Raw genomic sequence first — 8,253 nt, forward strand, 5'->3', positions numbered from 1 at the left:
GGGGCCCTGAGCAATGACAAGCCTTTGAACAAATTAAAGAAGACATTGTGCATGCAGTAGCCTTCGGGCCAGACTGAACAGGACAAGACATCAAAAACGTGCTTTATACTGTAGCTAGAGACAATGATCCTATTTGGAGTCTTTGGCAGAAAGCACCAGGGGAGACGCGAGGTCAACCCCTAGGATTCTGGAATTGAGGATACAAAGGCTCTGAGGCCAACTATGTTTCAACTGAAAAAGAGATCTTAGCAGCATATGAAAGAGTTAAAGCTGCTTCAGAATTAATTGGTACTGAAGCACAGCTCCTCTTAGCACCCCAGTTACCAGTACTAGGTTGGATGTTCAATGGTGAAGTCTCTTCTACTCATCAGGCCACCAATGCTACATGAAGTAAGTGGATTGGCTTAATCACTCAGTGAGCCCATATAGGAAGCCCTAATCATCCATTAATCTTAGAAGTGATCATGGACTGGCCAGAAGGCAAAGACTTTGGAATGCCAGCAGAGGAGGAGGTAACACGTGCTGAAGAAGGCTCACCATATAATCAGCTATCAGAAAACGAGAAAATGTATGCTTTGTTCACTGATGGATCCTGCTGTCTTGTAGGAAATCAACAAAGATGAAAAGCTGCTCTATGGAGTCCTGTACAATAAGTCGCAGAGGAGACCGACGGAAATGGTGAATCAAGACAATTTGCAGAATTAAAAACTATAAAGTTGGCTTTAGACATTGCAGAACAAGAAAAGTGGTCAGTACTTTATACTGACACATGGATGGTAGCACTTGCAGCTCAGAAAGCCAACCATATCCTAGGCTGCATCAAAAGAAGTGTGAGCAGCAGGTTGAGGGGGATGATTCTGCTTCTCTACTATGCTCTGCTGAGACCCCACCTGGAGTACTGCATCCAGCTATGGGGCCTCCAACATAAAGAAGGAGGGACAGCTATTGGAGGGAGTCCAGAGATGGGCCACAAAGATGATGATAGGACTAGAGCATCTCTCCTATGATGAATAGTTGAGAGAGGGACACCTTATTGTGACTTTACAGCACTTAAAGGGGGCCTACAAGAAAGCTGGAGAGGGACTTCTTACAAGTACATGTAGTGACAGGACAAGGGGAAATGGCTTCACACTGAAAGATGGTATATTTAGATTAGGTATAAGGAAGAAATTCTTCACTATGAGCATGCTGAGGTACTGGCACAGGTTGCCTAGGGAAGTTGTGGATGATCCATCCCTGGAGGTGCCCAAAACCAGGCGGGATGAGGTTTTGGGCAACCTGGTCTAGTGGAAGGTGTCCCTGCCCATGGCAGGGAGGTTGGAACTAAATGATCTTTAAGGTACTTTACAACCCAAACCATTCTATGATTCCATGAAACACAAATTCCTGATCACTGGACAGGATATTGGTCTAGGCCACAGTTCTGATCTAACAATACAAAGCATTCTGTGATTCTGTGATTCCTTGAAAACAGTTCCTGTGACTTTATCAATAATACTAATACCTTATGGGTAAATATACAGTATTTATGAAAATAAGGTGTCACACTGAAGGAGACCTTCCATATATCCAGAGCTCATCCTGAATTTACCAGATCTGAGCAATGACAGGCGTCATAGAAAACCTGGCTTCACTCATTGCACTGCACACAGAACTTGCTTCAGCGGACTATTAGCTCTTCGCAGAGAAGACCATCTCTTGGCATGTATCAGTTCACCTGGTTTTGAGATGCTAGATAAAGCTGCAGAATAATTAAATAACATAAAATCGCCATGGCATGTATTACTTGAAATGAAAGCTGTTCTTTATCAAAAGAGCTTTGATTTCGGCCTAATAAAGAATTTCCTTAATAGCTGGCATTTGGCATACGTTTGTAGCTTGGTGAGAAAAAGATCTCAGCTTCTGTTTCTCCCAAACTTGCCATGTTTGGGAGACCTTTTTAATCTGAATGTGTTGCTTTGGACAAATGTGCTCTGTGCTTATCTGCAATAAGTTTTAGCACCAGACATGCTTAAATATGAAAAATGAACTGATTAACAAAAAAAAAAAAAAAAAAAAAAAAAAAAGATAGGGTTTTCAATTACAAGATTTGAAAACAAAACTGTAATAAATAAACACAGGACAGGAAAACATTATTGGAGTGTCTCTGAAAGTAATTTTCTTAGGTGTATTTTAGAATTTTTCTGAGGTATGTATAAGCCAGAGAATAAGATTCAGCAGTATTTAATAAGCTAAGTTCTATTTGTCAGGATGTTTACTATTCATAGCTGGCTTCTCCTTTTATCACTTTGAGGCTGGTTTTGAGCTTTTGAATTTTAGACTTCATCACATACATTCACCTTTTACAGTTCCTATTTTTCTGTTATCTCATGAGGATGCAGCATCTGGATTTATAATAAGCATGGCTGTGACAAGCCGTTTTTTCTTTATGGATTTGTATGAACACAGCAGATGAGAATTTTGTATATGCTAAAGCTTTCTGCACCTTTCTGGCTCTACTGTCACCAGCCTTCTTAGTTAGAAAATTACTTTGGTTTATATACCATATCACAGCATGTCCCACATTAACTATCTTTTAAATTGTGTATCAGAACAAACACAGATTTATTGTAGAGGTTAGGATATTTAGTTTCATTACAACTTGTGGCTTCCATGAATAAGAAATGGAATACAATGGATATCTATACAGGCTTTTAAGTGACTGCTTATAGTAGCAAATACTTTGGGGATGCTCTTGAGAACAAAGTTTTTGCAGGTAACTTTAGCTTTCTTCCCAGATCTGAAGGAAATTACAGGGTAGAAAATAATCAGTGGGATCCTTGACAGCTTCTCAAAATGGTGTATCAGCTTTTCTCATTTGACCTTGAGCTAAATTCACATGAATGATGAACAAAATATGATCTTACCTAATTTAAGTAAGCCTTTTGACGTTCTGAATAGATACACTTCACTGATACACATCATTAAGTTTATGCAGCATTTTTGGTTGATGCTACTCTCCAAGATGTACATGTTAAACAATTGGTTTCGTGCTGCTTTAAGGACACACACAGGCATCCTTTCGGAGCAGCCTTTCCTCCCTGCACTGTATGTTGAAATCTGCACTAGTTAGTTGCCATTCTGCTCCGTGTGTGACGTGCTGCAGTACTGCTCCCTCTTTATTGACAGAGCTTATGGAAGCACTTAAAAGAGATGTGAAAGTGCTGTAATCTAAAAAAATAAGAAGTACCCAGGACAGGAATTGTAACTTCAGTCTAGGGAGTGGGAAGAATGCAGAAGGCAGGAAGTTATCACACCAAACACTGGTTATGTGACAGCTGATATGCTAGGTAGACGGAGGGGAAGAGTGGAGTGATGCTTTACATCTTGGCTCCTGTTGTGCCTATGAAAGTATCCATTGCTTCATGTTGAGCAGAACATCCCTCTTCCCCCTTTTAGTATTTACTTTCTGATAGAAAGTAAATATACCAGGTCCATTTCAGTTCTTTTAAACAACTACATGATTTTCTTTGGAGATTATGGTAAGCTGGAAGTCATAAAGCATTTCGAATTTTTTGTATTCTTGCTTGTATTTGTTTCCTCATTTCTTGTTCTCCTTAGAGAAGGTTGTTATCTTTGGCATATGATAGCTCATGTGTCATCAAGAATCAGAAGGTGCATTAGTTGATTATGAAGATGAGGCAGAACAAATTGACATCAAAAGAGAAATTACATGGGAAGCCTATCTCAGACAAGAAATTAACGTCACAGCCAAAATTCTGATTTGTGCAAAAGAATTCAGTTCACTTGCCTGAGACACTATATGCATCTTTTCACTCTTTCATTGATCTCAGGGAGAAATCAGTTAACTAGGAACAGAGATTTGGAATTTTTACATTGTGGTGATAAATGATATGCACTCTCTATGCTTACATAATTTTCTACCTTGATGCTGCAGCAAGCTGGCTCTGCTTAGAAATATATAATGATTTTGTACAAATAACTTTTCTTTGTTTTACAGGCCAAAATTAGCACACAAATGTGTCACTGTTTTTCATTAACTACATTTTTGATTAGGTAATTTAATTGTTAATTCCTATGCCAAGATTTTGAAGTGCTATACTAAATGATCCATTAATAAGAAAAAATATCTACAAACACCTGGGATTTAAAGAGAGTGGATAAAAATAGAAGGTAACCAAACACATTCATAAGTTATTGAAAAAAGCATAGAAGAACTTGAGCAATGAAACCCAAAACAAAACACTTTCCCAAGAGCAGTACTTGTATTTTAAATATTTCCTTCATGTGCAGAAATACGTCATTATGCTAATGTCCAGGACAGCTGCTCCATTTTTTTAATAATACTTTTACATTTAGTCAAGCAAATGCTAAAAGGTCGCCAGTCTAAGAGCATGGCGGAAACCATGTGTGGCCTCTGAAACCTCCATTCTTACAGAAAAGAAATTGAATTTTCAAAGTTCACATTCTGGTCCTGTAGTTCCTTTATTGCATTTGATGTTTGTCCCTGGGGGCTTCTGTGCTGTTGCAGCTCCCACCTTTACCCTTTTTCTATCACTCCTGCACCTTATTACTTTCCATTTCTTATTTCAAATAAAAAAAAATCCAATAAAACTTATTTCTTCACTTTGATTCTTCTGAAGAAAATTAGAAAAAAAATTTAGAATGGTCTTCAGTATCAGCACAAATAACATCTAAAATCACAATTCACCTCATGACAAATACTAGCATTTAAGCATTCTTTGGCACAATGTGCATATGGATTTATGTAGCCTCATCTTAAATTTTCACTTTCTGTAAAGTAGTAAACACTGGAATATCTGACACTAAAGATTGTTTGTTGGTGAAACAGAATGCTGTAGATGCTGTAGATGTAAGTAAACAAAGCGCCTGTCATCAGTGATTTGCATCTGGTGAAGTGATCAGTGATATCTGAACAAAGTGGCAATGCAGCGCTTCTTTATTTATCCAGGAGAACTTTTGTTAACATAGGTTGATATGCTAGGGGATATTTCATTTACTTTGGCCTTAAAATGCTGCAGTCAGCAGAACACAAAAGGCTGAAAGGCCTGAATTACACAGGATTTATATGCAGTGCTGCTTACTGAGACTGCAGTTGGTATTTGGAAATGCCTGCGGTGCTACTGAATATAAGTCTAGTTAATGGAAAAGTGACAAATGCACTTGGCCAAACTGTGTCTACTGGAGGGACCCGAGGGTCCCCGGTACATTTTTTTCCCAAAGATTTTTTTTTTAAACAACGGCAAGAAAAGAATCACAGAATCACAGAATCACAAGGTCGGAAAGGACCCATTGGATCATCGAGTCCAACCATTCCTAACACTCCCTAAACCATGTCCCTAAGCACTTCATCCACCCGTTCCTTAAACACCTCCAGGGAAGGCGACTCGACCACCTCCCTGGGCAGCCTGTTCCAGTACCCAATGACTCTTACTGTGAAGAATTTTTTTCTGATATCCAACCTGAACCTCCCCTGACGGAGCTTCAGGCCATTCCCTCTAGTCCTGTCCCCTGTCACTTGGGAGAAGAGGCCAGCTCCCTCCTCTCCACAACCTCCTTTCAGGTAGTTGTAGAGAGTAATAAGGTCTCCCCTCAGCCTCCTATTCTCCAGGCTATTCCCTCTAGTCCTGTCCCCTGTCACTTGGGAGAAGAGGCCAGCTCCCTCCTCTCCACAACCTCCTTTCAGGTAGTTGTAGAGAGTAATAAGGTCTCCCCTCAGCCTCCTCTTCTCCAGGCTAAACAACCCCAGCTCTCTCAGCCGCTCCTCGTAAGACATGAACATTTAAGAGATTTTGTCTGTCCCATGGCTTCTGAAACTTGATTCACAGGTCTTCTTGCCTTCCTCCTGTTTTTTCCCCATCCTGTGGGAGAAGGGGGTGAGCAAGAAGCTGAGTGGGTGTTTGACTATTAGCCGGGGTCAAGCCACCACAGACAGCATTGACACAGAGGGACCTTCTCTGCACAAGGATTTTCACTCTTAAGAGTGTCAGGCAAGTGAGAGGCTACTATCAAATGATACCCAGTGAATAAGAAAGGGATTTCAAAAGAAGTAAAGAGACCATGCCATGTGTAGAATTATACAGAAAAATACTTCTACTTCCATGTAGGGATTAAGTCCAGCCTTATATTCACTACACTTCTCCCAAAAATAAGTAGTACTTTACACAGAAAAGATGTTAGATACTTCATTTTTAAGCGATGCACCCGCCTGCTAAGGCACAGTTGGTACATTACTTATAATGGCACATTGAAAAAGGTCAATGATATATTGATATGAAGATGTGTCATGTGTCTGTGTTTCTTGATGTTTGAAAGTTTAAGCCTGAATACCTCATCAGTTCAAGAAAACTAAGCTTTTCTGAAATTCATTCTTCTGTAAGGGTGGAAGACATTACAAGGGAATTTAAAGCCTGTGTTAGGAGAATCTGTTGCCACCGAGTTTTGGAGATTATTTTCCTGGAAACACTTTCTTTTTGTAGATAATTAATGTTGGTTTAGGCAATTGTAGCTATTAGTGCAGCTTTGTATTTGGGGTGGCATTGTGTTTCAGTGCAAGTACAGACTGCTATATGCGTATTTTAAGTGATTCTTCCCTATTCCTCTGTACTTTGCGATAATGAAATTAAGGTGTTTATTAGGCTTAGAAATATTTGGAATTGCTCAGAGGGTAGGAAGGAAAAACACAGAATTCTGACATGACCCATTTACTAACTGGTAACAAGTCATTGCAGGTTAGCCCATCTCTTGTAAGTATTCATGGGCATGGTCTTAGCCTACAGCATACACAAACGTAATTCAGGTTGGTTTAGCCCCTAAGGTAAAGTCAGTCTGACAATTTGGAAAGGATTACATCTTTGAACCTTTAATCAGATAATTTCTAGCAGCACTAGTTTTGCTTACAGCACTGATACGGTACAGCAGTGCTGTAGAGATAAATGACACATCTGAACTATACCAAGGTTTTTAGTTAAGCGGGACTGGGAATAAAAGTGGTTTGGTTGGTTCCAGCTATCTTTTGACTTGAAGCACCATTTAAAGATGACTAATGGACTTTGTGCACTACTTGAATTTTCTAAATTATTTTGTGATGGAAGTCACATGTTTTGTGGTTTTCTGAGTGGCTTAGGCAATAATACTAAAAATTTTCAGTCTGACATCCTTTTTGTGTTCTCCTTCACAAGAATTCACTATTTTCAGTGATGAAATTGTCTATGTCCTCTTGCTTCCAGTGATCTAGTGAGTTCTGTAAAGTAGAAAGCTCATATTTGTGTTTAATTTTTCATGTTAATCATAATTAACCAAATTGACTGAATTATTCTGGCAATGCATGAAGTAATGTGAGCCCTATGCCAGTCTCTCAAATAGGGCTATTTTGGATGCCCACAGCAACCTCTTTGAACATGCTGGTGTTCTGTACTGTAGGTACTTGTTGGTATGGTTTTTTTTTTTAATTACATTAAGTTTCTGTTCAAAAACTGATATGAAGGAATAATGTATCACATTTGTCTTATCCCAGGGTTATTTTTCCTTTTCAGATCCCTGTGAATTTGCCAGCAGTAAAGCACCGTGCATTTACTGAGAAAGCTTTTTTTTTTCTTTATTTAAATACCTTTCACCAACACCTTTGAAGTAGCCACAGATCTTCAGCAGTCCATGGACTGGAGTTGAAAACCACTATATTAACATAATACTGTTTCCTAATCCTAGGGTTTTTTTAATTAAAACTATTTGATCATATCTGTGAATTAAAACTGGATATGCATGCATATATAACAGCAAAGTGAAATATTAACATTGAACCAAGCAGCTTTGTTCTCTAGAAAAGCTTCAAAAAGCAATGCCAGTGGCAGTGCAACATTCAGGTGTGGGAACTTGCTAAGGATAGAACTCAAATTTGCAACACCTATGTGGTGGTTGAGCTCACTGGCCGCAGCATGCTGCGTTGAAACTCCGGGTCGTTATTGCATCAGCCTCTCTACCAACCTGTTTTTAGAACACCACCCTTATCCCGCTGTACATGCAGACTTCCATCTCATTGGGGCACAAGGCACACCAATCTCAGTGATGCTGAAATTCTAAACTTCACCCTTAATCTCCATTTAACAGATTTTTTCCAAAGGGAAATCTAAAGTGGGATTCATCACACCCTGCTTCTAACACGTATCGTGAGGTGTTCTTAGCTGAGCTGGTTTCCTGGTTGACTCAGTGCAGATCTGGTCTGCAATACCAGTG

Source organism: Cuculus canorus, chromosome 2 (genome assembly GCF_017976375.1).
Source record: "Cuculus canorus isolate bCucCan1 chromosome 2, bCucCan1.pri, whole genome shotgun sequence".
Taxonomy (NCBI): Eukaryota; Metazoa; Chordata; class Aves; order Cuculiformes; family Cuculidae; genus Cuculus; species Cuculus canorus.